Source organism: Lichenostomus cassidix, unplaced genomic scaffold (assembly GCF_008360975.1).
Source record: "Lichenostomus cassidix isolate B80296 unplaced genomic scaffold, HeHo_3.0 HiC_scaffold_51, whole genome shotgun sequence".
Taxonomy (NCBI): domain Eukaryota; kingdom Metazoa; phylum Chordata; class Aves; order Passeriformes; family Meliphagidae; genus Lichenostomus; species Lichenostomus cassidix.
Genome location: NW_028147277.1, coordinates 1 through 19,310, shown reverse-complemented (window position 1 = coordinate 19,310; position 19,310 = coordinate 1). Strand labels below are relative to the sequence as shown.

Below are 19,310 nucleotides of genomic sequence, written 5' to 3'. Positions count from 1 at the left end.
TTTATCGGGCCGCAGCATTGAGGGGCAGGAGGGCTCTAGACCTTGTGACCCGCGTGGCCGTTGGGCAGTAGGGTGGCTTGCAGCCCTTGTGGCCATCTGGTGAAACCGTGGCTCTGTGGGGCACGGCACGGAGGCTGCCACTGCGCGCTGGAGAGCGGTCCTCTGGGTCTCTGGGTTGCCTACGGCCATACCACTCTGAGAATGCCCGATCTCGTCTGATCTCGGAAGCTAAGCAGGGTCGGGCCCGGTTAGTACTTGGATGGGAGACCGCCTGGGAATACCGGGTGCTGTAGGCCGTTTTTGCAGCACGTTGGCCCCTGGGGACTGGGCGCCTCGTTTTTTATCGGGCGGCAGCATCGAGGGGCAGGAGGACGCCAGATCCCGCGAGCCGAGTGGTCCTCGGGCACTCGGGTCTCGGGCAGCCGGGGCGACTGGCCGGTGGGCCTGTGACGCTGCGGGACGTGGCTGGGAGGTTGCCGCTGCACGCTGAAGGGCGGTGATGTGGAGCTCTTGGCTGCCTACGGCCATACCACCCTGAGAACGCCCGATCTCGTCTGATCTCGGAAGCTAAGCAGGGTCGGGCCCGGTTAGTACTTGGATGGGAGACCGCCTGGGAATACCGGGTGCTGTAGGCCTTTCTTGCAGCACGCTGGCCCCAGGGGACCGGGCGCCTCGTTTTTTATCGGGCCGCAGCATTGAGGGGCAGGAGGGCTCTAGACCTTGTGAGCCGCGTGGCCGTTGAGCAGTAGGGTGGCTTGCAGCCCTTGTGGCCATCCGGTGAAACCGTGGCTCTGTGGGGCATGGCACGGAGGTTGCCCCTGCGCGCTGGAGAGCAGTGCTCTGGGGCTCAGGAGTGCCTTCTGCCATACCACCCTGGGAACGCCCGATCTCGTCTGATCTCGGAAGCTAAGCAGGGTCGGGCCCGGTTAGTACTTGGATGGGAGACCGCCTGGGAATACCGGGTGCTGTAGGCCCTTTTTGCAGCACGCTGGCCCCTGGGGACTGGGCGCCTCGTTTTTTATTGGGCGGCAGCATCGAGGGGAAGGAGGACGCCAGAGCCCGTGAGCCGAGTGGTCCTCGGGCACTCGGGTCTCGGGCAGCCCGGGCGACCGTTTGGTGTGCCTGTAACGCTGCGGGACGTGGCGGGGAGGTTGCCTCTGCACGCTGAAGAGCGGTGATCTGGGGCTCAGGGGTGCCTACGGCCATACCACCCTGAGAACGCCCGATCTCGTCTGATCTCGGAAGCTAAGCAGGGTCGGGCCCGGTTAGTACTTGGATGGGAGACCGCCTGGGAATACCGGGTGCTGTAGGCTCTTTTTGCAGCACGCTGGCCCCTGGGGACTGGGCGCCTCATTTTTCATTGGGCGGCAGCATCGAGGGGCAGGAGGACGCCAGAGCCCGCGAGCCGAGTGGTCCTCGGGCACTCGGGTCTCGGGCAGCCCAGGCGACCGGCCGGTGTGCCTGTAACGCTGCGGGACGTGGCGGGGAGGTTGCCTCTGCACGCTGAAGAGCGGTGATGTGGAGCTCTTGGCTGCCTACGGCCATACCACCCTGAGAACGCCCGATCTCATCTGATCTCGGAAGCTAAGCAGGGTCGGGCCCGGTTAGTACTTGGATGGGAGACCGCCTGGGAATACCGGGTGCTGTAGGCCTTTCTTGCAGCACGCTGGCCCCAGGGGACCGGGCGCCTCGTTTTTTATCGGGCCGCAGCATTGAGGGGCAGGAGGGCTCTAGACCTTGTGAGCCGCGTGGCCGTTGGGCAGTCGGGTGGCTTGCAGCCCTTGTGGCCATCTGGTGAAACCGTGGCTCTGTGGGGCACGGCACGGAGGCTGCCACTGCGCGCTGGAGAGCGGTCCTCTGGGTCTCTGGGTTGCCTACGGCCATACCACTCTGAGAATGCCCGATCTCGTCTGATCTCGGAAGCTAAGCAGGGTCGGGCCCGGTTAGTACTTGGATGGGAGACTGCCTGGGAATACCGGGTGCTGTAGGCCGTTTTTGCAGCACGTTGGCCCCTGGGGACTGGGCGCCTCGTTTTTTATCGGGCGGCAGCATCGAGGGGCAGGAGGACGCCAGATCCCGCGAGCCGAGCGGTCCTCGGGTACTCGGGTCTCGGGCAGCCGGGGCGACTGGCCGGTGGGCCTGTGACGCTGCGGGACGTGGCGGGGAGGTTGCCTCTGCACGCTGAAGGGCGGTGATGTGGAGCTCTTGGCTGCCTACGGCCATACCACCCTGAGAACGCCCGATCTCGTCTGATCTCGGAAGCTAAGCCGGGTCGGGCCCGGTTAGTACTTGGATGGGAGACCGCCTGGGAATACCGGGTGCTGTAGGCCTTTCTTGCAGCACGCTGGCCCCAGGGGACCGGGCGCCTCGTTTTTTATCGGGCCGCAGCATTGAGGGGCAGGAGGGCTCTAGACCTTGTGAGCCGCGTGGCCGTTGAGCAGTAGGGTGGCTTGCAGCCCTTGTGGCCATCCGGTGAAACCGTGGCTCTGTGGGGCACGGCACGGAGGTTGCCCCTGCGCGCTGGAGAGCAGTGCTCTGGGGCTCAGGAGTGCCTTCTGCCATACCACCCTGGGAACGCCCGATCTCGTCTGATCTCGGAAGCTAAGCAGGGTCGGGCCCGGTTAGTACTTGGATGGGAGACCGCCTGGGAATACCGGGTGCTGTAGGCCCTTTTTGCAGCACGCTGGCCCCTGGGGACTGGGCGCCTCGTTTTTTATTGGGCGGCAGCATCGAGGGGAAGGAGGACGCCAGAGCCCGTGAGCCGAGTGGTCCTCGGGCACTCGGGTCTCGGGCAGCCCGGGCGACTGGCTGGTAGGCCTGTAACGCTGCGGGACGTGGCGGGGAGGTTGCCTCTGCACGCTGAAGAGCGGTGATCTGGGGCTCAGGAGTGCCTACGGCCATACCACCCTGAGAACGCCCGATCTCGTCTGATCTCGGAAGCTAAGCAGGGTCGGGCCCGGTTAGTACTTGGATGGGAGACCGCCTGGGAATACCGGGTGCTGTAGGCCCTTTTTGCAGCACGCTGGCCCCTGGGGACTGGGCGCCTCGTTTTTTATTGGGCGGCAGCATCGAGGGGCAGGAGGACGCCAGAGCCCGCGAGCCGAGTGGTCCTCGGGCACTCGGGTCTCGGGCAGCCCGGGCGACCGGCCGGTGTGCCTGTAACGCTGCGGGACGTGGCGGGGAGGTTGCCTCTGCACGCTGAAGAGCGGTGATCTGGGGCTCAGGGGTGCCTACGGCCATACCACCCTGAGAACGCCCGATCTCGTCTGATCTCGGAAGCTAAGCAGGGTCGGGCCCGGTTAGTACTTGGATGGGAGACCGCCTGGGAATACCGGGTGCTGTAGGCCCTTTTTGCAGCACGCTGGCCCCTGGGGACTGGGCGCCTCGTTTTTTATTGGGCGGCAGCATCGAGGGGCAGGAGGACGCCAGAGCCCGCGAGCCGAGTGGTCCTCGGGCACTCGGGTCTCGGGCAGCCCAGGCGACCGGCCGGTGTGCCTGTAACGCTGCGGGACGTGGCGGGGAGGTTGCCTCTGCACGCTGAAGAGCGGTGATCTGGGGCTCAGGGGTGCCTACGGCCATACCACCCTGAGAACGCCCGATCTCGTCTGATCTCGGAAGCTAAGCAGGGTCGGGCCCGGTTAGTACTTGGATGGGAGACCGCCTGGGAATACCGGGTGCTGTAGGCCCTTTTTGCAGCACGCTGGCCCCTGGGGACTGGGCGCCTCGTTTTTTATTGGGCGGCAGCATCGAGGGGCAGGAGGACGCCAGAGCCTGTGAGCCGAGTGGTCGTCGGGCACTCGGGTCTCGGGCAGCCCGGGCGACTGGCTGGTAGGCCTGTAACGCTGCGGGACGTGGCGGGGAGGTTGCCTCTGCGCGCTGAAGAGCGGTGATCTGGGGCTCAGGGGTGCCTACGGCCATACCACCCTGAGAACGCCCGATCTCGTCTGATCTCGGAAGCTAAGCAGGGTCGGGCCCGGTTAGTACTTGGATGGGAGACCGCCTGGGAATACCGGGTGCTGTAGGCCGTTTTTGCAGCACGCTGGCCCCAGGGGACCGGGCGCCTCGTTTTTTATCGGGCGGCAGCATCGAGGGGCAGGAGGACGCCAGAGACCGCGCGCCGAGTGGTCGTCGGGCACTCGGGTCTCGGGCAGCCCTGGCGACCGGCCGGTGTGCCTGTAACGCTGCGGGACGTGGCGGGGAGGTTGCCGCTGCACGCTGAAGAGCGGTGATGTGGAGCTCTTGGCTGCCTACGGCCATACCACCCTGAGAACGCCCGATCTCGTCTGATCTCGGAAGCTAAGCAGGGTCGGGCCCGGTTAGTACTTGGATGGGAGACCGCCTGGGAATACCGGGTGCTGTAGGCCTTTCTTGCAGCACGCTGGCCCCTGGGGACTGGGCGCCTCGTTTTTTATCGGGCGGCAGCATCGAGGGGCAGGAGGACGCCAGAGCCTGTGAGCCGAGTGGTCCTCGGGCAGTAGGGACGCGGGCAGCCCAGGCGACCGGCCAGTGGGCCTGTGGCGCTGAGGGACGTGGCGGGGAGATTGCCTCTGAGCGCTGAAGAGCAGTGATCTGGGGCTCAGGAGTGCCTACGGCCATACCACCCTGAGAACGCCCGATCTCGTCTGATCTCGGAAGCTAAGCAGGGTCGGGCCCGGTTAGTACTTGGATGGGAGACCGCCTGGGAATACCGGGTGCTGTAGGCCTTTTTTGCAGCACGCTGGCCCCAGGGGACCGGGTGCCTCGTTTTTTATCGGGCCGCAGCATTGAGGGGCAGGAGGGCTCTAGACCTTGTGACCCGCGTGGCCGTTGGGCAGTAGGGTGGCTTGCAGCCCTTGTGGCCATCTGGTGAAACCGTGGCTCTGCGGGGCACGGCACGGAGGCTGCCACTGCGCGCTGGAGAGCGGTCCTCTGGGTCTCTGGGTTGCCTACGGCCATACCACTCTGAGAATGCCCGATCTCGTCTGATCTCGGAAGCTAAGCAGGGTCGGGCCCGGTTAGTACTTGGATGGGAGACCGCCTGGGAATACCGGGTGCTGTAGGCCGTTTTTGCAGCACGTTGGCCCCTGGGGACTGGGCGCCTCGTTTTTTATCGGGCGGCAGCATCGAGGGGCAGGAGGACGCCAGATCCCGCGAGCCGAGCGGTCCTCGGGCACTCGGGTCTCGGGCAGCCGGGGCGACTGGCCGGTGGGCCTGTGACGCTGCGGGACGTGGCGGGGAGGTTGCCGCTGCACGCTGAAGGGCGGTGATGTGGAGCTCTTGGCTGCCTACGGCCATACCACCCTGAGAACGCCCGATCTCGTCTGATCTCGGAAGCTAAGCCGGGTCGGGCCCGGTTAGTACTTGGATGGGAGACCGCCTGGGAATACCGGGTGCTGTAGGCCTTTCTTGCAGCACGCTGGCCCCAGGGGACCAGGCGCCTCGTTTTTTATCGGGCCGCAGCATTGAGGGGCAGGAGGGCTCTAGACCTTGTGAGCCGCGTGGCCGTTGAGCAGTAGGGTGGCTTGCAGCCCTTGTGGCCATCCGGTGAAACCGTGGCTCTGTGGGGCATGGCACGGAGGTTGCCCCTGCGCGCTGGAGAGCAGTGCTCTGGGGCTCAGGAGTGCCTTCTGCCATACCACCCTGGGAACGCCCGATCTCGTCTGATCTCGGAAACTAAGCAGGGTCGGGCCCGGTTAGTACTTGGATGGGAGACCGCCTGGGAATACCGGGTGCTGTAGGCCCTTTTTGCAGCACGCTGGCCCCTGGGGACTGGGCGCCTCGTTTTTTATTGGGCGGCAGCATCGAGGGGCAGGAGGACGCCAGAGACCGCGCGCCGAGTGGTCGTCGGGCACTCGGGTCTCGGGCAGCCCTGGCGACCGGCCGGTGTGCCTGTAACGCTGCGGGACGTGGCGGGGAGGTTGCCTCTGCACGCTGAAGAGCGGTGATCTGGGGCTCAGGGGTGCCTACGGCCATACCACCCTGAGAACGCCCGATCTCGTCTGATCTCGGAAGCTAAGCAGGGTCGGGCCCGGTTAGTACTTGGATGGGAGACCGCCTGGGAATACCGGGTGCTGTAGGCCCTTTTTGCAGCACGCTGGCCCCTGGGGACTGGGCGCCTCATTTTTCATTGGGCGGCAGCATCGAGGGGCAGGAGGACGCCAGAGCCCGCGAGCCGAGTGGTCCTCGGGCACTCGGGTCTCGGGCAGCCCAGGCGACCGGCCGGTGTGCCTGTAACGCTGCGGGACGTGGCGGGGAGGTTGCCGCTGCACGCTGAAGAGCGGTGATGTGGAGCTCTTGGCTGCCTACGGCCATACCACCCTGAGAACGCCCGATCTCATCTGATCTCGGAAGCTAAGCCGGGTCGGGCCCGGTTAGTACTTGGATGGGAGACCGCCTGGGAATACCGGGTGCTGTAGGCCTTTCTTGCAGCACGCTGGCCCCAGGGGACCGGGCGCCTCGTTTTTTATCGGGCCGCAGCATTGAGGGGCAGGAGGGCTCTAGACCTTGTGAGCCGCGTGGCCGTTGGGCAGTCGGGTGGCTTGCAGCCCTTGTGGCCATCTGGTGAAACCGTGGCTCTGTGGGGCACGGCACGGAGGCTGCCACTGCGCGCTGGAGAGCGGTCCTCTGGGTCTCTGGGTTGCCTACGGCCATACCACTCTGAGAATGCCCGATCTCGTCTGATCTCGGAAGCTAAGCAGGGTCGGGCCCGGTTAGTACTTGGATGGGAGACTGCCTGGGAATACCGGGTGCTGTAGGCCGTTTTTGCAGCACGTTGGCCCCTGGGGACTGGGCGCCTCGTTTTTTATCGGGCGGCAGCATCGAGGGGCAGGAGGACGCCAGATCCCGCGAGCCGAGCGGTCCTCGGGTACTCGGGTCTCGGGCAGCCGGGGCGACTGGCCAGTGGGCCTGTGACGCTGCGGGACGTGGCGGGGAGGTTGCCTCTGCACGCTGAAGGGCGGTGATGTGGAGCTCTTGGCTGCCTATGGCCATACCACCCTGAGAACGCCCGATCTCGTCTGATCTCGGAAGCTAAGCCGGGTCGGGCCCGGTTAGTACTTGGATGGGAGACCGCCTGGGAATACCGGGTGCTGTAGGCCTTTCTTGCAGCACGCTGGCCCCAGGGGACCGGGCGCCTCGTTTTTTATCGGGCCGCAGCATTGAGGGGCAGGAGGGCTCTAGACCTTGTGAGCCGCGTGGCCGTTGAGCAGTAGGGTGGCTTGCAGCCCTTGTGGCCATCCGGTGAAACCGTGGCTCTGTGGGGCACGGCACGGAGGTTGCCCCTGCGCGCTGGAGAGCAGTGCTCTGGGGCTCAGGAGTGCCTTCTGCCATACCACCCTGGGAACGCCCGATCTCGTCTGATCTCGGAAGCTAAGCAGGGTCGGGCCCGGTTAGTACTTGGATGGGAGACCGCCTGGGAATACCGGGTGCTGTAGGCCCTTTTTGCAGCACGCTGGCCCCTGGGGACTGGGCGCCTCGTTTTTTATTGGGCGGCAGCATCGAGGGGAAGGAGGACGCCAGAGCCCGTGAGCCGAGTGGTCGTCGGGCACTCGGGTCTCGGGCAGCCCGGGCGACTGGCTGGTAGGCCTGTAACGCTGCGGGACGTGGCGGGGAGGTTGCCTCTGCACGCTGAAGAGCGGTGATCTGGGGCTCAGGAGTGCCTACGGCCATACCACCCTGAGAACGCCCGATCTCGTCTGATCTCGGAAGCTAAGCAGGGTCGGGCCCGGTTAGTACTTGGATGGGAGACCGCCTGGGAATACCGGGTGCTGTAGGCCCTTTTTGCAGCACGCTGGCCCCTGGGGACTGGGCGCCTCATTTTTCATTGGGCGGCAGCATCGAGGGGCAGGAGGACGCCAGAGCCCGCGAGCCGAGTGGTCCTCGGGCACTCGGGTCTCGGGCAGCCCGGGCGACCGGCCGGTGTGCCTGTAACGCTGCGGGACGTGGCGGGGAGGTTGCCTCTGCACGCTGAAGAGCGGTGATCTGGGGCTCAGGGGTGCCTACGGCCATACCACCCTGAGAACGCCCGATCTCGTCTGATCTCGGAAGCTAAGCAGGGTCGGGCCCGGTTAGTACTTGGATGGGAGACCGCCTGGGAATACCGGGTGCTGTAGGCCCTTTTTGCAGCACGCTGGCCCCTGGGGACTGGGCGCCTCATTTTTCATTGGGCGGCAGCATCGAGGGGCAGGAGGACGCCAGAGCCCGCGAGCCGAGTGGTCCTCGGGCACTCGGGTCTCGGGCAGCCCAGGCGACCGGCCGGTGTGCCTGTAACGCTGCGGGACGTGGCGGGGAGGTTGCCTCTGCACGCTGAAGAGCGGTGATCTGGGGCTCAGGGGTGCCTACGGCCATACCACCCTGAGAACGCCCGATCTCGTCTGATCTCGGAAGCTAAGCAGGGTCGGGCCCGGTTAGTACTTGGATGGGAGACCGCCTGGGAATACCGGGTGCTGTAGGCCCTTTTTGCAGCACGCTGGCCCCTGGGGACTGGGCGCCTCGTTTTTTATTGGGCGGCAGCATCGAGGGGCAGGAGGACGCCAGAGCCCGTGAGCCGAGTGGTCCTCGGGCACTCGGGTCTCGGGCAGCCCGGGCGACTGGCTGGTAGGCCTGTAACGCTGCGGGACGTGGCGGGGAGGTTGCCTCTGAGCGCTGAAGAGCGGTGATCTGGGGCTCAGGAGTGCCTACGGCCATACCACCCTGAGAACGCCCGATCTCGTCTGATCTCGGAAGCTAAGCAGGGTCGGGCCCGGTTAGTACTTGGATGGGAGACCGCCTGGGAATACCGGGTGCTGTAGGCCCTTTTTGCAGCACGCTGGCCCCTGGGGACTGGGCGCCTCATTTTTCATTGGGCGGCAGCATCGAGGGGCAGGAGGACGCCAGAGCCCGTGAGCCGAGTGGTCCTCGGGCACTCGGGTCTCGGGCAGCCCGGGCGACCGGCCGGTGGGCCTGTAACGCTGCGGGACGTGGCGGGGAGGTTGCCTCTGCACGCTGAAGAGCGGTGATCTGGGGCTCAGGGGTGCCTACGGCCATACCACCCTGAGAACGCCCGATCTCGTCTGATCTCGGAAGCTAAGCAGGGTCGGGCCCGGTTAGTACTTGGATGGGAGACCGCCTGGGAATACCGGGTGCTGTAGGCCCTTTTTGCAGCACGCTGGCCCCTGGGGACTGGGCGCCTCGTTTTTTATTGGGCGGCAGCATCGAGGGGCAGGAGGACGCCAGAGCCCGCGAGCCGAGTGGTCCTCGGGCACTCGGGTCTCGGGCAGCCCAGGCGACCGGCCGGTGTGCCTGTAACGCTGCGGGACGTGGCGGGGAGGTTGCCTCTGCACGCTGAAGAGCGGTGATCTGGGGCTCAGGGGTGCCTACGGCCATACCACCCTGAGAACGCCCGATCTCGTCTGATCTCGGAAGCTAAGCAGGGTCGGGCCCGGTTAGTACTTGGATGGGAGACCGCCTGGGAATACCGGGTGCTGTAGGCCCTTTTTGCAGCACGCTGGCCCCTGGGGACTGGGCGCCTCGTTTTTTATTGGGCGGCAGCATCAAGGGGAAGGAGGACGCCAGAGCCCGTGAGCCGAGTGGTCCTCGGGCACTCGGGTCTCGGGCAGCCCAGGCGACTGGCTGGTAGGCCTGTAACGCTGCGGGACGTGGCGGGGAGGTTGCCTCTGAGCGCTGAAGAGCGGTGATCTGGGGCTCAGGAGTGCCTACGGCCATACCACCCTGAGAACGCCCGATCTCGTCTGATCTCGGAAGCTAAGCAGGGTCGGGCCCGGTTAGTACTTGGATGGGAGACCGCCTGGGAATACCGGGTGCTGTAGGCCCTTTTTGCAGCACGCTGGCCCCTGGGGACTGGGCGCCTCGTTTTTTATTGGGCGGCAGCATCGAGGGGCAGGAGGACGCCAGAGCCCGTGAGCCGAGTGGTCCTCGGGCACTCGGGTCTCGGGCAGCCCGGGCGACTGGCTGGTAGGCCTGTAACGCTGCGGGACGTGGCGGGGAGGTTGCCTCTGCACGCTGAAGAGCGGTGATCTGGGGCTCAGGAGTGCCTACGGCCATACCACCCTGAGAACGCCCGATCTCGTCTGATCTCGGAAGCTAAGCAGGGTCGGGCCCGGTTAGTACTTGGATGGGAGACCGCCTGGGAATACCGGGTGCTGTAGGCCCTTTTTGCAGCACGCTGGCCCCTGGGGACTGGGCGCCTCATTTTTCATTGGGCGGCAGCATCGAGGGGCAGGAGGACGCCAGAGCCCGCGAGCCGAGTGGTCCTCGGGCACTCGGGTCTCGGGCAGCCCAGGCGACCGGCCGGTGTGCCTGTAACGCTGCGGGACGTGGCGGGGAGGTTGCCTCTGCACGCTGAAGAGCGGTGATCTGGGGCTCAGGGGTGCCTACGGCCATACCACCCTGAGAACGCCCGATCTCGTCTGATCTCGGAAGCTAAGCAGGGTCGGGCCCGGTTAGTACTTGGATGGGAGACCGCCTGGGAATACCGGGTGCTGTAGGCCCTTTTTGCAGCACGCTGGCCCCTGGGGACTGGGCGCCTCGTTTTTTATTGGGCGGCAGCATCGAGGGGCAGGAGGACGCCAGAGCCCGTGAGCCGAGTGGTCCTCGGGCAGTAGGGACGCGGGCAGCCCAGGCGACCGGCCGGTGGGCCTGTAACGCTGCGGGACGTGGCGGGGAGGTTGCCTCTGCACGCTGAAGAGCGGTGATCTGGGGCTCAGGAGTGCCTACGGCCATACCACCCTGAGAACGCCCGATCTCGTCTGATCTCGGAAGCTAAGCAGGGTCGGGCCCGGTTAGTACTTGGATGGGAGACCGCCTGGGAATACCGGGTGCTGTAGGCCCTTTTTGCAGCACGCTGGCCCCTGGGGAATGGGCGCCTCGTTTTTTATTGGGCGGCAGCATCGAGGGGCAGGAGGACGCCAGAGCCCGTGAGCCGAGTGGTCCTCGGGCACTCGGGTCTCGGGCAGCCCGGGCGACTGGCTGGTAGGCCTGTAACGCTGCGGGACGTGGCGGGGAGGTTGCCTCTGCACGCTGAAGAGCGGTGATCTGGGGCTCAGGAGTGCCTACGGCCATACCACCCTGAGAACGCCCGATCTCGTCTGATCTCGGAAGCTAAGCAGGGTCGGGCCCGGTTAGTACTTGGATGGGAGACCGCCTGGGAATACCGGGTGCTGTAGGCCCTTTTTGCAGCACGCTGGCCCCTGGGGACTGGGCGCCTCGTTTTTTATTGGGCGGCAGCATCGAGGGGCAGGAGGACGCCAGAGCCCGTGAGCCGAGTGGTCCTCGGGCAGTAGGGACGCGGGCAGCCCAGGCGACCGGCCGGTGGGCCTGTGGCGCTGCAGGACGTGGCGGGGAGGTTGCCTCTGCACGCTGAAGAGCGGTGATCTGGGGCTCAGGAGTGCCTACGGCCATACCACCCTGAGAACGCCCGATCTCGTCTGATCTCGGAAGCTAAGCAGGGTCGGGCCCGGTTAGTACTTGGATGGGAGACCGCCTGGGAATACCGGGTGCTGTAGGCCCTTTTTGCAGCACGCTGGCCCCTGGGGACTGGGCGCCTCGTTTTTTATTGGGCGGCAGCATCGAGGGGCAGGAGGACGCCAGAGCCCGTGAGCCGAGTGGTCCTCGGGCAGTAGGGACGCGGGCAGCCCAGGCGACCGGCCGGTGGGCCTGTGGCGCTGCGGGACGTGGCGGGGAGGTTGCCTCTGCACGCTGAAGAGCGGTGATCTGGGGCTCAGGAGTGCCTACGGCCATACCACCCTGAGAACGCCCGATCTCGTCTGATCTCGGAAGCTAAGCAGGGTCGGGCCCGGTTAGTACTTGGATGGGAGACCGCCTGGGAATACCGGGTGCTGTAGGCCCTTTTTGCAGCACGCTGGCCCCTGGGGACTGGGCGCCTCGTTTTTTATTGGGCGGCAGCATCGAGGGGAAGGAGGACGCCAGAGCCCGTGAGCCGAGTGGTCCTCGGGCACTCGGGTCTCGGGCAGCCCGGGCGACTGGCTGGTAGGCCTGTAACGCTGCGGGACGTGGCGGGGAGGTTGCCTCTGCACGCTGAAGAGCGGTGATCTGGGGCTCAGGAGTGCCTACGGCCATACCACCCTGAGAACGCCCGATCTCGTCTGATCTCGGAAGCTAAGCAGGGTCGGGCCCGGTTAGTACTTGGATGGGAGACCGCCTGGGAATACCGGGTGCTGTAGGCCCTTTTTGCAGCACGCTGGCCCCTGGGGACCGGGCGCCTCGTTTTTTATCGGGCGGCAGCATCGAGGGGCAGGAGGACGCCAGAGCCCGTGAGCCGAGTGGTCCTCGGGCAGTAGGGTCGCGGGCAGCCCGGGCGACCGGCCGGTGGGCCTGTGACGCTGCGGGACGTGGCGGGGAGGTTGCCTCTGCACGCTGAAGAGCGGTGATCTGGGGCTCAGGGGTGCCTACGGCCATACCACCCTGAGAACGCCCGATCTCGTCTGATCTCGGAAGCTAAGCAGGGTCGGGCCCGGTTAGTACTTGGATGGGAGACCGCCTGGGAATACCGGGTGCTGTAGGCCCTTTTTGCAGCACGCTGGCCCCTGGGGACCGGGCGCCTCGTTTTTTATTGGGCGGCAGCATCGAGGGGCAGGAGGACGCCAGAGCCCGTGAGCCGAGTGGTCCTCGGGCACTCGGGTCTCGGGCAGCCCGGGCGACTGGCTGGTAGGCCTGTAACGCTGCGGGACGTGGCGGGGAGGTTGCCTCTGCACGCTGAAGAGCGGTGATCTGGGGCTCAGGAGTGCCTACGGCCATACCACCCTGAGAACGCCCGATCTCGTCTGATCTCGGAAGCTAAGCAGGGTCGGGCCCGGTTAGTACTTGGATGGGAGACCGCCTGGGAATACCGGGTGCTGTAGGCCCTTTTTGCAGCACGCTGGCCCCTGGGGACTGGGCGCCTCGTTTTTTATTGGGCGGCAGCATCGAGGGGCAGGAGGACGCCAGAGCCCGCGAGCCGAGTGGTCCTCGGGCACTCGGGTCTCGGGCAGCCCAGGCGACCGGCCGGTGTGCCTGTAACGCTGCGGGACGTGGCGGGGAGGTTGCCTCTGCACGCTGAAGAGCGGTGATCTGGGGCTCAGGGGTGCCTACGGCCATACCACCCTGAGAACGCCCGATCTCGTCTGATCTCGGAAGCTAAGCAGGGTCGGGCCCGGTTAGTACTTGGATGGGAGACCGCCTGGGAATACCGGGTGCTGTAGGCCCTTTTTGCAGCACGCTGGCCCCTGGGGACTGGGCGCCTCGTTTTTTATCGGGCGGCAGCATCGAGGGGCAGGAGGACGCCAGAGCCCGCGAGCCGAGTGGTCCTCGGGCACTCGGGTCTCGGGCAGCCCAGGCGACCGGCCGGTGTGCCTGTAACGCTGCGGGACGTGGCGGGGAGGTTGCCGCTGCACGCTGAAGAGCGGTGATGTGGAGCTCTTGGCTGCCTACGGCCATACCACCCTGAGAACGCCCGATCTCATCTGATCTCGGAAGCTAAGCCGGGTCGGGCCCGGTTAGTACTTGGATGGGAGACCGCCTGGGAATACCGGGTGCTGTAGGCCTTTCTTGCAGCACGCTGGCCCCAGGGGACCGGGCGCCTCGTTTTTTATCGGGCCGCAGCATTGAGGGGCAGGAGGGCTCTAGACCTTGTGAGCCGCGTGGCCGTTGGGCAGTCGGGTGGCTTGCAGCCCTTGTGGCCATCTGGTGAAACCGTGGCTCTGTGGGGCACGGCACGGAGGCTGCCACTGCGCGCTGGAGAGCGGTCCTCTGGGTCTCTGGGTTGCCTACGGCCATACCACTCTGAGAATGCCCGATCTCGTCTGATCTCGGAAGCTAAGCAGGGTCGGGCCCGGTTAGTACTTGGATGGGAGACTGCCTGGGAATACCGGGTGCTGTAGGCCGTTTTTGCAGCACGTTGGCCCCTGGGGACTGGGCGCCTCGTTTTTTATCGGGCGGCAGCATCGAGGGGCAGGAGGACGCCAGATCCCGCGAGCCGAGCGGTCCTCGGGTACTCGGGTCTCGGGCAGCCGGGGCGACTGGCCAGTGGGCCTGTGACGCTGCGGGACGTGGCGGGGAGGTTGCCTCTGCACGCTGAAGGGCGGTGATGTGGAGCTCTTGGCTGCCTATGGCCATACCACCCTGAGAACGCCCGATCTCGTCTGATCTCGGAAGCTAAGCCGGGTCGGGCCCGGTTAGTACTTGGATGGGAGACCGCCTGGGAATACCGGGTGCTGTAGGCCTTTCTTGCAGCACGCTGGCCCCAGGGGACCGGGCGCCTCGTTTTTTATCGGGCCGCAGCATTGAGGGGCAGGAGGGCTCTAGACCTTGTGAGCCGCGTGGCCGTTGAGCAGTAGGGTGGCTTGCAGCCCTTGTGGCCATCCGGTGAAACCGTGGCTCTGTGGGGCACGGCACGGAGGTTGCCCCTGCGCGCTGGAGAGCAGTGCTCTGGGGCTCAGGAGTGCCTTCTGCCATACCACCCTGGGAACGCCCGATCTCGTCTGATCTCGGAAGCTAAGCAGGGTCGGGCCCGGTTAGTACTTGGATGGGAGACCGCCTGGGAATACCGGGTGCTGTAGGCCCTTTTTGCAGCACGCTGGCCCCTGGGGACTGGGCGCCTCGTTTTTTATTGGGCGGCAGCATCGAGGGGCAGGAGGACGCCAGAGCCCGTGAGCCGAGTGGTCGTCGGGCACTCGGGTCTCGGGCAGCCCGGGCGACTGGCTGGTGGGCCTGTAACGCTGCGGGACGTGGCGGGGAGGTTGCCTCTGCACGCTGAAGAGCGGTGATCTGGGGCTCAGGGGTGCCTACGGCCATACCACCCTGAGAACGCCCGATCTCGTCTGATCTCGGAAGCTAAGCAGGGTCGGGCCCGGTTAGTACTTGGATGGGAGACCGCCTGGGAATACCGGGTGCTGTAGGCCCTTTTTGCAGCACGCTGGCCCCTGGGGACTGGGCGCCTCATTTTTCATTGGGCGGCAGCATCGAGGGGCAGGAGGACGCCAGAGCCCGCGAGCCGAGTGGTCCTCGGGCACTCGGGTCTCGGGCAGCCCAGGCGACCGGCCGGTGTGCCTGTAACGCTGCGGGACGTGGCGGGGAGGTTGCCTCTGCACGCTGAAGAGCGGTGATCTGGGGCTCAGGGGTGCCTACGGCCATACCACCCTGAGAACGCCCGATCTCGTCTGATCTCGGAAGCTAAGCAGGGTCGGGCCCGGTTAGTACTTGGATGGGAGACCGCCTGGGAATACCGGGTGCTGTAGGCCCTTTTTGCAGCACGCTGGCCCCTGGGGACTGGGCGCCTCGTTTTTTATTGGGCGGCAGCATCGAGGGGCAGGAGGACGCCAGAGCCCGTGAGCCGAGTGGTCCTCGGGCACTCGGGTCTCGGGCAGCCCGGGCGACCGGCCGGTGTGCCTGTAACGCTGCGGGACGTGGCGGGGAGGTTGCCTCTGCGCGCTGAAGAGCGGTGATCTGGGGCTCAGGGGTGCCTACGGCCATACCACCCTGAGAACGCCCGATCTCGTCTGATCTCGGAAGCTAAGCAGGGTCGGGCCCGGTTAGTACTTGGATGGGAGACCGCCTGGGAATACCGGGTGCTGTAGGCCCTTTTTGCAGCACGCTGGCCCCTGGGGACTGGGCGCCTCGTTTTTTATTGGGCGGCAGCATCGAGGGGAAGGAGGACGCCAGAGCCCGTGAGCCGAGTGGTCGTCGGGCACTCGGGTCTCGGGCAGCCCGGGCGACTGGCTGGTAGGCCTGTAACGCTGCGGGACGTGGCGGGGAGGTTGCCTCTGCACGCTGAAGAGCGGTGATCTGGGGCTCAGGAGTGCCTACGGCCATACCACCCTGAGAACGCCCGATCTCGTCTGATCTCGGAAGCTAAGCAGGGTCGGGCCCGGTTAGTACTTGGATGGGAGACCGCCTGGGAATACCGGGTGCTGTAGGCCCTTTTTGCAGCACGCTGGCCCCTGGGGACTGGGCGCCTCATTTTTCATTGGGCGGCAGCATCGAGGGGCAGGAGGACGCCAGAGCCCGTGAGCCGAGTGGTCCTCGGGCACTCGGGTCTCGGGCAGCCCAGGCGACCGGCCGGTGTGCCTGTAACGCTGCGGGACGTGGCGGGGAGGTTGCCTCTGCACGCTGAAGAGCGGTGATCTGGGGCTCAGGGGTGCCTACGGCCATACCACCCTGAGAACGCCCGATCTCGTCTGATCTCGGAAGCTAAGCAGGGTCGGGCCCGGTTAGTACTTGGATGGGAGACCGCCTGGGAATACCGGGTGCTGTAGGCCCTTTTTGCAGCACGCTGGCCCCTGGGGACTGGGCGCCTCGTTTTTTATTGGGCGGCAGCATCGAGGGGCAGGAGGACGCCAGAGCCCGCGAGCCGAGTGGTCGTCGGGCACTCGGGTCTCGGGCAGCCCAGGCGACCGGCCGGTGGGCCTGTAACGCTGCGGGACGTGGCGGGGAGGTTGCCTCTGCACGCTGAAGAGCGGTGATGTGGGGCTCAGGGGTGCCTACGGCCATACCACCCTGAGAACGCCCGATCTCGTCTGATCTCGGAAGCTAAGCAGGGTCGGGCCCGGTTAGTACTTGGATGGGAGACCGCCTGGGAATACCGGGTGCTGTAGGCCCTTTTTGCAGCACGCTGGCCCCTGGGGACTGGGCGCCTCGTTTTTTATTGGGCGGCAGCATCGAGGGGAAGGAGGACGCCAGAGCCCGTGAGCCGAGTGGTCGTCGGGCACTCGGGTCTCGGGCAGCCCAGGCGACTGGCTGGTAGGCCTGTAACGCTGCGGGACGTGGCGGGGAGGTTGCCTCTGAGCGCTGAAGAGCGGTGATCTGGGGCTCAGGAGTGCCTACGGCCATACCACCCTGAGAACGCCCGATCTCGTCTGATCTCGGAAGCTAAGCAGGGTCGGGCCCGGTTAGTACTTGGATGGGAGACCGCCTGGGAATACCGGGTGCTGTAGGCCCTTTTTGCAGCACGCTGGCCCCTGGGGACTGGGCGCCTCGTTTTTTATTGGGCGGCAGCATCGAGGGGCAGGAGGACGCCAGAGCCCGTGAGCCGAGTGGTCCTCGGGCACTCGGGTCTCGGGCAGCCCGGGCGACTGGCCGGTGTGCCTGTAACGCTGCGGGACGTGGCGGGGAGGTTGCCTCTGCACGCTGAAGAGCGGTGATCTGGGGCTCAGGAGTGCCTACGGCCATACCACCCTGAGAACGCCCGATCTCGTCTGATCTCGGAAGCTAAGCAGGGTCGGGCCCGGTTAGTACTTGGATGGGAGACCGCCTGGGAATACCGGGTGCTGTAGGCCTTTTTGCAGCACGCTGGCCCCTGGGGACGGGCGCCTCGTTTTTTATGGGCGCAGCATTGAGGGGCAGGAGGGCTCTAGACTTGTGAGCGGTGGCGTTGGAGTGGGTGGCTTGCAGCCCTTGTGGCCTCCGGTGCGTGGCTCTGTGGGGCGGCGGAGGTTGCCCTGCGCGCTGGAGGCGTGTTGGGGCTCGGGTGCCTTCTGCCATACCACCCTGGGAACGCCCGATCTCGTCTGATCTCGGAAGCTAAGCGGGTCGGGCCGGTTAGTACTTGGATGGGAGACCGCCTGGGAATACCGGGTGCTGTAGGCCCTTTTTGCAGCACGCTGGCCCCTGGGGACTGGGCGCCTCGTTTTTTATTGGGCGGCAGCATCGAGGGGCAGGAGGACGCCAGAGCCCGTGAGCCGAGTGGTCCTCGGGCACTCGGGTCTCGGGCAGCCCAGGCGACCGGCCGGTGTGCCTGTAACGCTGCGGGACGTGGCGGGGAGGTTGCCTCTGCACGCTGAAGAGCGGTGATCTGGGGCTCAGGGGTGCCTACGGCCATACCACCCTGAGAACGCCCGATCTCGTCTGATCTCGGAAGCTAAGCAGGGTCGGGCCCGGTTAGTACTTGGATGGGAGACCGCCTGGGAATACCGGGTGCTGTAGGCCCTTTTTGCAGCACGCTGGCCCCTGGGGACTGGGCGCCTCGTTTTTTATTGGGCGGCAGCATCGAGGGGCAGGAGGACGCCAGAGCCCGTGAGCCGAGTGGTCCTCGGGCACTCGGGTCTCGGGCAGCCCAGGCGACCGGCCGGTGGGCCTGTGGCGCTGCGGGACGTGGCGGGGAGGTTGCCTCTGCACGCTGAAGAGCGGTGATCTGGGGCTCAGGGGTGCCTACGGCCATACCACCCTGAGAACGCCCGATCTCGTCTGATCTCGGAAGCTAAGCAGGGTCGGGCCCGGTTAGTACTTGGATGGGAGACCGCCTGGGAATACCGGGTGCTGTAGGCCCTTTTTGCAGCACGCTGGCCCCTGGGGACCGGGCGCCTCGTTTTTGGGGAATGGGCGCCTCGTTTTTTATCGGGCGGCAGCATCGAGGGGCAGGAGGACGCCAGAGCCCGTGAGCCGAGTGGTCCTCGGGCACTCGGGTCTCGGGCAGCCCGGGCGACTGGCTGGTAGGCCTGTAACGCTGCGGGACGTGGCGGGGAGGTTGCCTCTGCACGCTGAAGAGCGGTGATCTGGGGCTCAGGGGTGCCTACGGCCATACCACCCTGAGAACGCCCGATCTCGTCTGATCTCGGAAGCTAAGCAGGGTCGGGCCCGGTTAGTACTTGGATGGGAGACCGCCTGGGAATACCGGGTGCTGTAGGCCCTTTTTGCAGCACGCTGGCCCCTGGGGACTGGGCGCCTCGTTTTTTATTGGGCGGCAGCATCGAGGGGAAGGAGGACGCCAGAGCCCGTGAGCCGAGTGGTCCTCGGGCAGTAGGGACGCGGGCAGCCCAGGCGACCGGCCGGTGGGCCTGTGGCGCTGCGGGACGTGGCGGGGAGGTTGCCTCTGAGCGCTGAAGAGCGGTGATCTTGGGCTCAGGAGTGCCTACGGCCATACCACCCTGAGAACGCCCGATCTCGTCTGATCTCGGAAGCTAAGCAGGGTCGGGCCTGGTTAGTACTTGGATGGGAGACCGCCTGGGAATACCGGGTGCTGTAGGCCCTTTTTGCAGCACGCTGGCCCCTGGGGACTGGGCGCCTCGTTTTTTATTGGGCGGCAGCATCGAGGGGAAGGAGGACGCCAGAGCCCGTGAGCCGAGTGGTCGTTGGGCAGTCGGGTGTCTTGCAGCCCGGGCGACTGGTGGTAGGCCTGTGGCTCTGCGGGTCGTGGCGGGGAGGTTGCCTCTGCGCGCTGGAGAGCGGTCCTCTGGGTCTCTGGGTTGCCTACGGCCATACCACTCTGAGAATGCCCGATCTCGTCTGATCTCGGAAGCTAAGCAGGGTCGGGCCCGGTTAGTACTTGGATGGGAGACCGCCTGGGAATACCGGGTGCTGTAGGCCCTTTTTGCAGCACGCTGGCCCCTGGGGACCGGGCGCCT

At 65.9% G+C, this 19,310-nt stretch overlaps 56 non-coding genes and 1 pseudogene across 56 annotated transcripts; all 57 read left to right on the top strand.

Moving 5' to 3' along the window:
* Nucleotides 1-177: 177 nt before the first annotated feature.
* Nucleotides 178-296, top strand: LOC146423662 (5S ribosomal RNA). Its single transcript, XR_014847423.1, has one exon. It is a non-coding gene; the product is annotated as a 5S ribosomal RNA (ribosomal RNA).
* A 220-nt stretch (nucleotides 297-516) lies between these two features.
* On the top strand, nucleotides 517-635 carry LOC146423661 (5S ribosomal RNA). The gene has a single exon (XR_014847414.1). It is a non-coding gene; the product is annotated as a 5S ribosomal RNA (ribosomal RNA).
* A 220-nt stretch (nucleotides 636-855) lies between these two features.
* Nucleotides 856-974, top strand: LOC146423660 (5S ribosomal RNA). Its single transcript, XR_014847377.1, has one exon. It is a non-coding gene; the product is annotated as a 5S ribosomal RNA (ribosomal RNA).
* Nucleotides 975-1,194: 220 nt separating this feature from the next.
* LOC146423659 (5S ribosomal RNA) lies at nucleotides 1,195-1,313 on the top strand. The gene has a single exon (XR_014847415.1). It is a non-coding gene; the product is annotated as a 5S ribosomal RNA (ribosomal RNA).
* Nucleotides 1,314-1,533: 220 nt separating this feature from the next.
* Nucleotides 1,534-1,652, top strand: LOC146423658 (5S ribosomal RNA). The gene has a single exon (XR_014847372.1). It is a non-coding gene; the product is annotated as a 5S ribosomal RNA (ribosomal RNA).
* A 220-nt stretch (nucleotides 1,653-1,872) lies between these two features.
* LOC146423657 (5S ribosomal RNA) lies at nucleotides 1,873-1,991 on the top strand. The gene has a single exon (XR_014847373.1). It is a non-coding gene; the product is annotated as a 5S ribosomal RNA (ribosomal RNA).
* A 220-nt stretch (nucleotides 1,992-2,211) lies between these two features.
* On the top strand, nucleotides 2,212-2,330 carry LOC146423656 (5S ribosomal RNA). The gene has a single exon (XR_014847419.1). It is a non-coding gene; the product is annotated as a 5S ribosomal RNA (ribosomal RNA).
* A 220-nt stretch (nucleotides 2,331-2,550) lies between these two features.
* Nucleotides 2,551-2,669, top strand: LOC146423655 (5S ribosomal RNA). The gene has a single exon (XR_014847376.1). It is a non-coding gene; the product is annotated as a 5S ribosomal RNA (ribosomal RNA).
* Nucleotides 2,670-2,889: 220 nt separating this feature from the next.
* On the top strand, nucleotides 2,890-3,008 carry LOC146423654 (5S ribosomal RNA). Its single transcript, XR_014847413.1, has one exon. It is a non-coding gene; the product is annotated as a 5S ribosomal RNA (ribosomal RNA).
* A 220-nt stretch (nucleotides 3,009-3,228) lies between these two features.
* LOC146423653 (5S ribosomal RNA) lies at nucleotides 3,229-3,347 on the top strand. Its single transcript, XR_014847412.1, has one exon. It is a non-coding gene; the product is annotated as a 5S ribosomal RNA (ribosomal RNA).
* Nucleotides 3,348-3,567: 220 nt separating this feature from the next.
* On the top strand, nucleotides 3,568-3,686 carry LOC146423652 (5S ribosomal RNA). The gene has a single exon (XR_014847410.1). It is a non-coding gene; the product is annotated as a 5S ribosomal RNA (ribosomal RNA).
* Nucleotides 3,687-3,906: 220 nt separating this feature from the next.
* LOC146423651 (5S ribosomal RNA) lies at nucleotides 3,907-4,025 on the top strand. The gene has a single exon (XR_014847409.1). It is a non-coding gene; the product is annotated as a 5S ribosomal RNA (ribosomal RNA).
* Nucleotides 4,026-4,245: 220 nt separating this feature from the next.
* Nucleotides 4,246-4,364, top strand: LOC146423650 (5S ribosomal RNA). The gene has a single exon (XR_014847408.1). It is a non-coding gene; the product is annotated as a 5S ribosomal RNA (ribosomal RNA).
* Nucleotides 4,365-4,584: 220 nt separating this feature from the next.
* LOC146423649 (5S ribosomal RNA) lies at nucleotides 4,585-4,703 on the top strand. Its single transcript, XR_014847407.1, has one exon. It is a non-coding gene; the product is annotated as a 5S ribosomal RNA (ribosomal RNA).
* Nucleotides 4,704-4,923: 220 nt separating this feature from the next.
* On the top strand, nucleotides 4,924-5,042 carry LOC146423648 (5S ribosomal RNA). The gene has a single exon (XR_014847421.1). It is a non-coding gene; the product is annotated as a 5S ribosomal RNA (ribosomal RNA).
* Nucleotides 5,043-5,262: 220 nt separating this feature from the next.
* LOC146423647 (5S ribosomal RNA) lies at nucleotides 5,263-5,381 on the top strand. Its single transcript, XR_014847418.1, has one exon. It is a non-coding gene; the product is annotated as a 5S ribosomal RNA (ribosomal RNA).
* A 220-nt stretch (nucleotides 5,382-5,601) lies between these two features.
* Nucleotides 5,602-5,720, top strand: LOC146423646 (5S ribosomal RNA). Its single transcript, XR_014847379.1, has one exon. It is a non-coding gene; the product is annotated as a 5S ribosomal RNA (ribosomal RNA).
* Nucleotides 5,721-5,940: 220 nt separating this feature from the next.
* LOC146423645 (5S ribosomal RNA) lies at nucleotides 5,941-6,059 on the top strand. The gene has a single exon (XR_014847406.1). It is a non-coding gene; the product is annotated as a 5S ribosomal RNA (ribosomal RNA).
* A 220-nt stretch (nucleotides 6,060-6,279) lies between these two features.
* Nucleotides 6,280-6,398, top strand: LOC146423644 (5S ribosomal RNA). The gene has a single exon (XR_014847417.1). It is a non-coding gene; the product is annotated as a 5S ribosomal RNA (ribosomal RNA).
* Nucleotides 6,399-6,618: 220 nt separating this feature from the next.
* On the top strand, nucleotides 6,619-6,737 carry LOC146423643 (5S ribosomal RNA). The gene has a single exon (XR_014847427.1). It is a non-coding gene; the product is annotated as a 5S ribosomal RNA (ribosomal RNA).
* A 220-nt stretch (nucleotides 6,738-6,957) lies between these two features.
* On the top strand, nucleotides 6,958-7,076 carry LOC146423642 (5S ribosomal RNA). The gene has a single exon (XR_014847425.1). It is a non-coding gene; the product is annotated as a 5S ribosomal RNA (ribosomal RNA).
* A 220-nt stretch (nucleotides 7,077-7,296) lies between these two features.
* On the top strand, nucleotides 7,297-7,415 carry LOC146423641 (5S ribosomal RNA). The gene has a single exon (XR_014847375.1). It is a non-coding gene; the product is annotated as a 5S ribosomal RNA (ribosomal RNA).
* A 220-nt stretch (nucleotides 7,416-7,635) lies between these two features.
* LOC146423640 (5S ribosomal RNA) lies at nucleotides 7,636-7,754 on the top strand. The gene has a single exon (XR_014847405.1). It is a non-coding gene; the product is annotated as a 5S ribosomal RNA (ribosomal RNA).
* A 220-nt stretch (nucleotides 7,755-7,974) lies between these two features.
* Nucleotides 7,975-8,093, top strand: LOC146423639 (5S ribosomal RNA). Its single transcript, XR_014847404.1, has one exon. It is a non-coding gene; the product is annotated as a 5S ribosomal RNA (ribosomal RNA).
* Nucleotides 8,094-8,313: 220 nt separating this feature from the next.
* Nucleotides 8,314-8,432, top strand: LOC146423638 (5S ribosomal RNA). The gene has a single exon (XR_014847403.1). It is a non-coding gene; the product is annotated as a 5S ribosomal RNA (ribosomal RNA).
* Nucleotides 8,433-8,652: 220 nt separating this feature from the next.
* On the top strand, nucleotides 8,653-8,771 carry LOC146423637 (5S ribosomal RNA). The gene has a single exon (XR_014847402.1). It is a non-coding gene; the product is annotated as a 5S ribosomal RNA (ribosomal RNA).
* Nucleotides 8,772-8,991: 220 nt separating this feature from the next.
* Nucleotides 8,992-9,110, top strand: LOC146423636 (5S ribosomal RNA). The gene has a single exon (XR_014847401.1). It is a non-coding gene; the product is annotated as a 5S ribosomal RNA (ribosomal RNA).
* Nucleotides 9,111-9,330: 220 nt separating this feature from the next.
* LOC146423635 (5S ribosomal RNA) lies at nucleotides 9,331-9,449 on the top strand. The gene has a single exon (XR_014847399.1). It is a non-coding gene; the product is annotated as a 5S ribosomal RNA (ribosomal RNA).
* A 220-nt stretch (nucleotides 9,450-9,669) lies between these two features.
* LOC146423634 (5S ribosomal RNA) lies at nucleotides 9,670-9,788 on the top strand. Its single transcript, XR_014847398.1, has one exon. It is a non-coding gene; the product is annotated as a 5S ribosomal RNA (ribosomal RNA).
* A 220-nt stretch (nucleotides 9,789-10,008) lies between these two features.
* LOC146423633 (5S ribosomal RNA) lies at nucleotides 10,009-10,127 on the top strand. The gene has a single exon (XR_014847397.1). It is a non-coding gene; the product is annotated as a 5S ribosomal RNA (ribosomal RNA).
* Nucleotides 10,128-10,347: 220 nt separating this feature from the next.
* On the top strand, nucleotides 10,348-10,466 carry LOC146423632 (5S ribosomal RNA). The gene has a single exon (XR_014847396.1). It is a non-coding gene; the product is annotated as a 5S ribosomal RNA (ribosomal RNA).
* A 220-nt stretch (nucleotides 10,467-10,686) lies between these two features.
* LOC146423631 (5S ribosomal RNA) lies at nucleotides 10,687-10,805 on the top strand. Its single transcript, XR_014847395.1, has one exon. It is a non-coding gene; the product is annotated as a 5S ribosomal RNA (ribosomal RNA).
* Nucleotides 10,806-11,025: 220 nt separating this feature from the next.
* LOC146423630 (5S ribosomal RNA) lies at nucleotides 11,026-11,144 on the top strand. The gene has a single exon (XR_014847394.1). It is a non-coding gene; the product is annotated as a 5S ribosomal RNA (ribosomal RNA).
* Nucleotides 11,145-11,364: 220 nt separating this feature from the next.
* On the top strand, nucleotides 11,365-11,483 carry LOC146423629 (5S ribosomal RNA). The gene has a single exon (XR_014847393.1). It is a non-coding gene; the product is annotated as a 5S ribosomal RNA (ribosomal RNA).
* A 220-nt stretch (nucleotides 11,484-11,703) lies between these two features.
* Nucleotides 11,704-11,822, top strand: LOC146423628 (5S ribosomal RNA). Its single transcript, XR_014847392.1, has one exon. It is a non-coding gene; the product is annotated as a 5S ribosomal RNA (ribosomal RNA).
* A 220-nt stretch (nucleotides 11,823-12,042) lies between these two features.
* On the top strand, nucleotides 12,043-12,161 carry LOC146423627 (5S ribosomal RNA). The gene has a single exon (XR_014847391.1). It is a non-coding gene; the product is annotated as a 5S ribosomal RNA (ribosomal RNA).
* Nucleotides 12,162-12,381: 220 nt separating this feature from the next.
* Nucleotides 12,382-12,500, top strand: LOC146423626 (5S ribosomal RNA). Its single transcript, XR_014847390.1, has one exon. It is a non-coding gene; the product is annotated as a 5S ribosomal RNA (ribosomal RNA).
* Nucleotides 12,501-12,720: 220 nt separating this feature from the next.
* LOC146423625 (5S ribosomal RNA) lies at nucleotides 12,721-12,839 on the top strand. The gene has a single exon (XR_014847388.1). It is a non-coding gene; the product is annotated as a 5S ribosomal RNA (ribosomal RNA).
* Nucleotides 12,840-13,059: 220 nt separating this feature from the next.
* LOC146423624 (5S ribosomal RNA) lies at nucleotides 13,060-13,178 on the top strand. Its single transcript, XR_014847387.1, has one exon. It is a non-coding gene; the product is annotated as a 5S ribosomal RNA (ribosomal RNA).
* A 220-nt stretch (nucleotides 13,179-13,398) lies between these two features.
* LOC146423623 (5S ribosomal RNA) lies at nucleotides 13,399-13,517 on the top strand. The gene has a single exon (XR_014847416.1). It is a non-coding gene; the product is annotated as a 5S ribosomal RNA (ribosomal RNA).
* Nucleotides 13,518-13,737: 220 nt separating this feature from the next.
* On the top strand, nucleotides 13,738-13,856 carry LOC146423622 (5S ribosomal RNA). Its single transcript, XR_014847426.1, has one exon. It is a non-coding gene; the product is annotated as a 5S ribosomal RNA (ribosomal RNA).
* A 220-nt stretch (nucleotides 13,857-14,076) lies between these two features.
* On the top strand, nucleotides 14,077-14,195 carry LOC146423621 (5S ribosomal RNA). Its single transcript, XR_014847424.1, has one exon. It is a non-coding gene; the product is annotated as a 5S ribosomal RNA (ribosomal RNA).
* A 220-nt stretch (nucleotides 14,196-14,415) lies between these two features.
* On the top strand, nucleotides 14,416-14,534 carry LOC146423620 (5S ribosomal RNA). Its single transcript, XR_014847374.1, has one exon. It is a non-coding gene; the product is annotated as a 5S ribosomal RNA (ribosomal RNA).
* Nucleotides 14,535-14,754: 220 nt separating this feature from the next.
* Nucleotides 14,755-14,873, top strand: LOC146423619 (5S ribosomal RNA). The gene has a single exon (XR_014847386.1). It is a non-coding gene; the product is annotated as a 5S ribosomal RNA (ribosomal RNA).
* Nucleotides 14,874-15,093: 220 nt separating this feature from the next.
* LOC146423618 (5S ribosomal RNA) lies at nucleotides 15,094-15,212 on the top strand. Its single transcript, XR_014847385.1, has one exon. It is a non-coding gene; the product is annotated as a 5S ribosomal RNA (ribosomal RNA).
* A 220-nt stretch (nucleotides 15,213-15,432) lies between these two features.
* LOC146423617 (5S ribosomal RNA) lies at nucleotides 15,433-15,551 on the top strand. Its single transcript, XR_014847384.1, has one exon. It is a non-coding gene; the product is annotated as a 5S ribosomal RNA (ribosomal RNA).
* Nucleotides 15,552-15,771: 220 nt separating this feature from the next.
* On the top strand, nucleotides 15,772-15,890 carry LOC146423616 (5S ribosomal RNA). Its single transcript, XR_014847383.1, has one exon. It is a non-coding gene; the product is annotated as a 5S ribosomal RNA (ribosomal RNA).
* Nucleotides 15,891-16,110: 220 nt separating this feature from the next.
* Nucleotides 16,111-16,229, top strand: LOC146423615 (5S ribosomal RNA). The gene has a single exon (XR_014847382.1). It is a non-coding gene; the product is annotated as a 5S ribosomal RNA (ribosomal RNA).
* A 220-nt stretch (nucleotides 16,230-16,449) lies between these two features.
* LOC146423614 (5S ribosomal RNA) lies at nucleotides 16,450-16,568 on the top strand. The gene has a single exon (XR_014847381.1). It is a non-coding gene; the product is annotated as a 5S ribosomal RNA (ribosomal RNA).
* Nucleotides 16,569-16,788: 220 nt separating this feature from the next.
* LOC146423613 (5S ribosomal RNA) lies at nucleotides 16,789-16,907 on the top strand. Its single transcript, XR_014847380.1, has one exon. It is a non-coding gene; the product is annotated as a 5S ribosomal RNA (ribosomal RNA).
* A 220-nt stretch (nucleotides 16,908-17,127) lies between these two features.
* LOC146423612 (5S ribosomal RNA) lies at nucleotides 17,128-17,246 on the top strand. The gene has a single exon (XR_014847378.1). It is a non-coding gene; the product is annotated as a 5S ribosomal RNA (ribosomal RNA).
* Nucleotides 17,247-17,439: 193 nt separating this feature from the next.
* On the top strand, nucleotides 17,440-17,556 carry LOC146423611 (5S ribosomal RNA; annotated as a pseudogene).
* A 220-nt stretch (nucleotides 17,557-17,776) lies between these two features.
* On the top strand, nucleotides 17,777-17,895 carry LOC146423610 (5S ribosomal RNA). The gene has a single exon (XR_014847422.1). It is a non-coding gene; the product is annotated as a 5S ribosomal RNA (ribosomal RNA).
* A 220-nt stretch (nucleotides 17,896-18,115) lies between these two features.
* Nucleotides 18,116-18,234, top strand: LOC146423609 (5S ribosomal RNA). The gene has a single exon (XR_014847411.1). It is a non-coding gene; the product is annotated as a 5S ribosomal RNA (ribosomal RNA).
* Nucleotides 18,235-18,476: 242 nt separating this feature from the next.
* LOC146423608 (5S ribosomal RNA) lies at nucleotides 18,477-18,595 on the top strand. The gene has a single exon (XR_014847400.1). It is a non-coding gene; the product is annotated as a 5S ribosomal RNA (ribosomal RNA).
* Nucleotides 18,596-18,815: 220 nt separating this feature from the next.
* On the top strand, nucleotides 18,816-18,934 carry LOC146423607 (5S ribosomal RNA). The gene has a single exon (XR_014847389.1). It is a non-coding gene; the product is annotated as a 5S ribosomal RNA (ribosomal RNA).
* Nucleotides 18,935-19,153: 219 nt separating this feature from the next.
* LOC146423606 (5S ribosomal RNA) lies at nucleotides 19,154-19,272 on the top strand. The gene has a single exon (XR_014847420.1). It is a non-coding gene; the product is annotated as a 5S ribosomal RNA (ribosomal RNA).
* The last annotated feature ends 38 nt before the right edge of the window (nucleotides 19,273-19,310 follow it).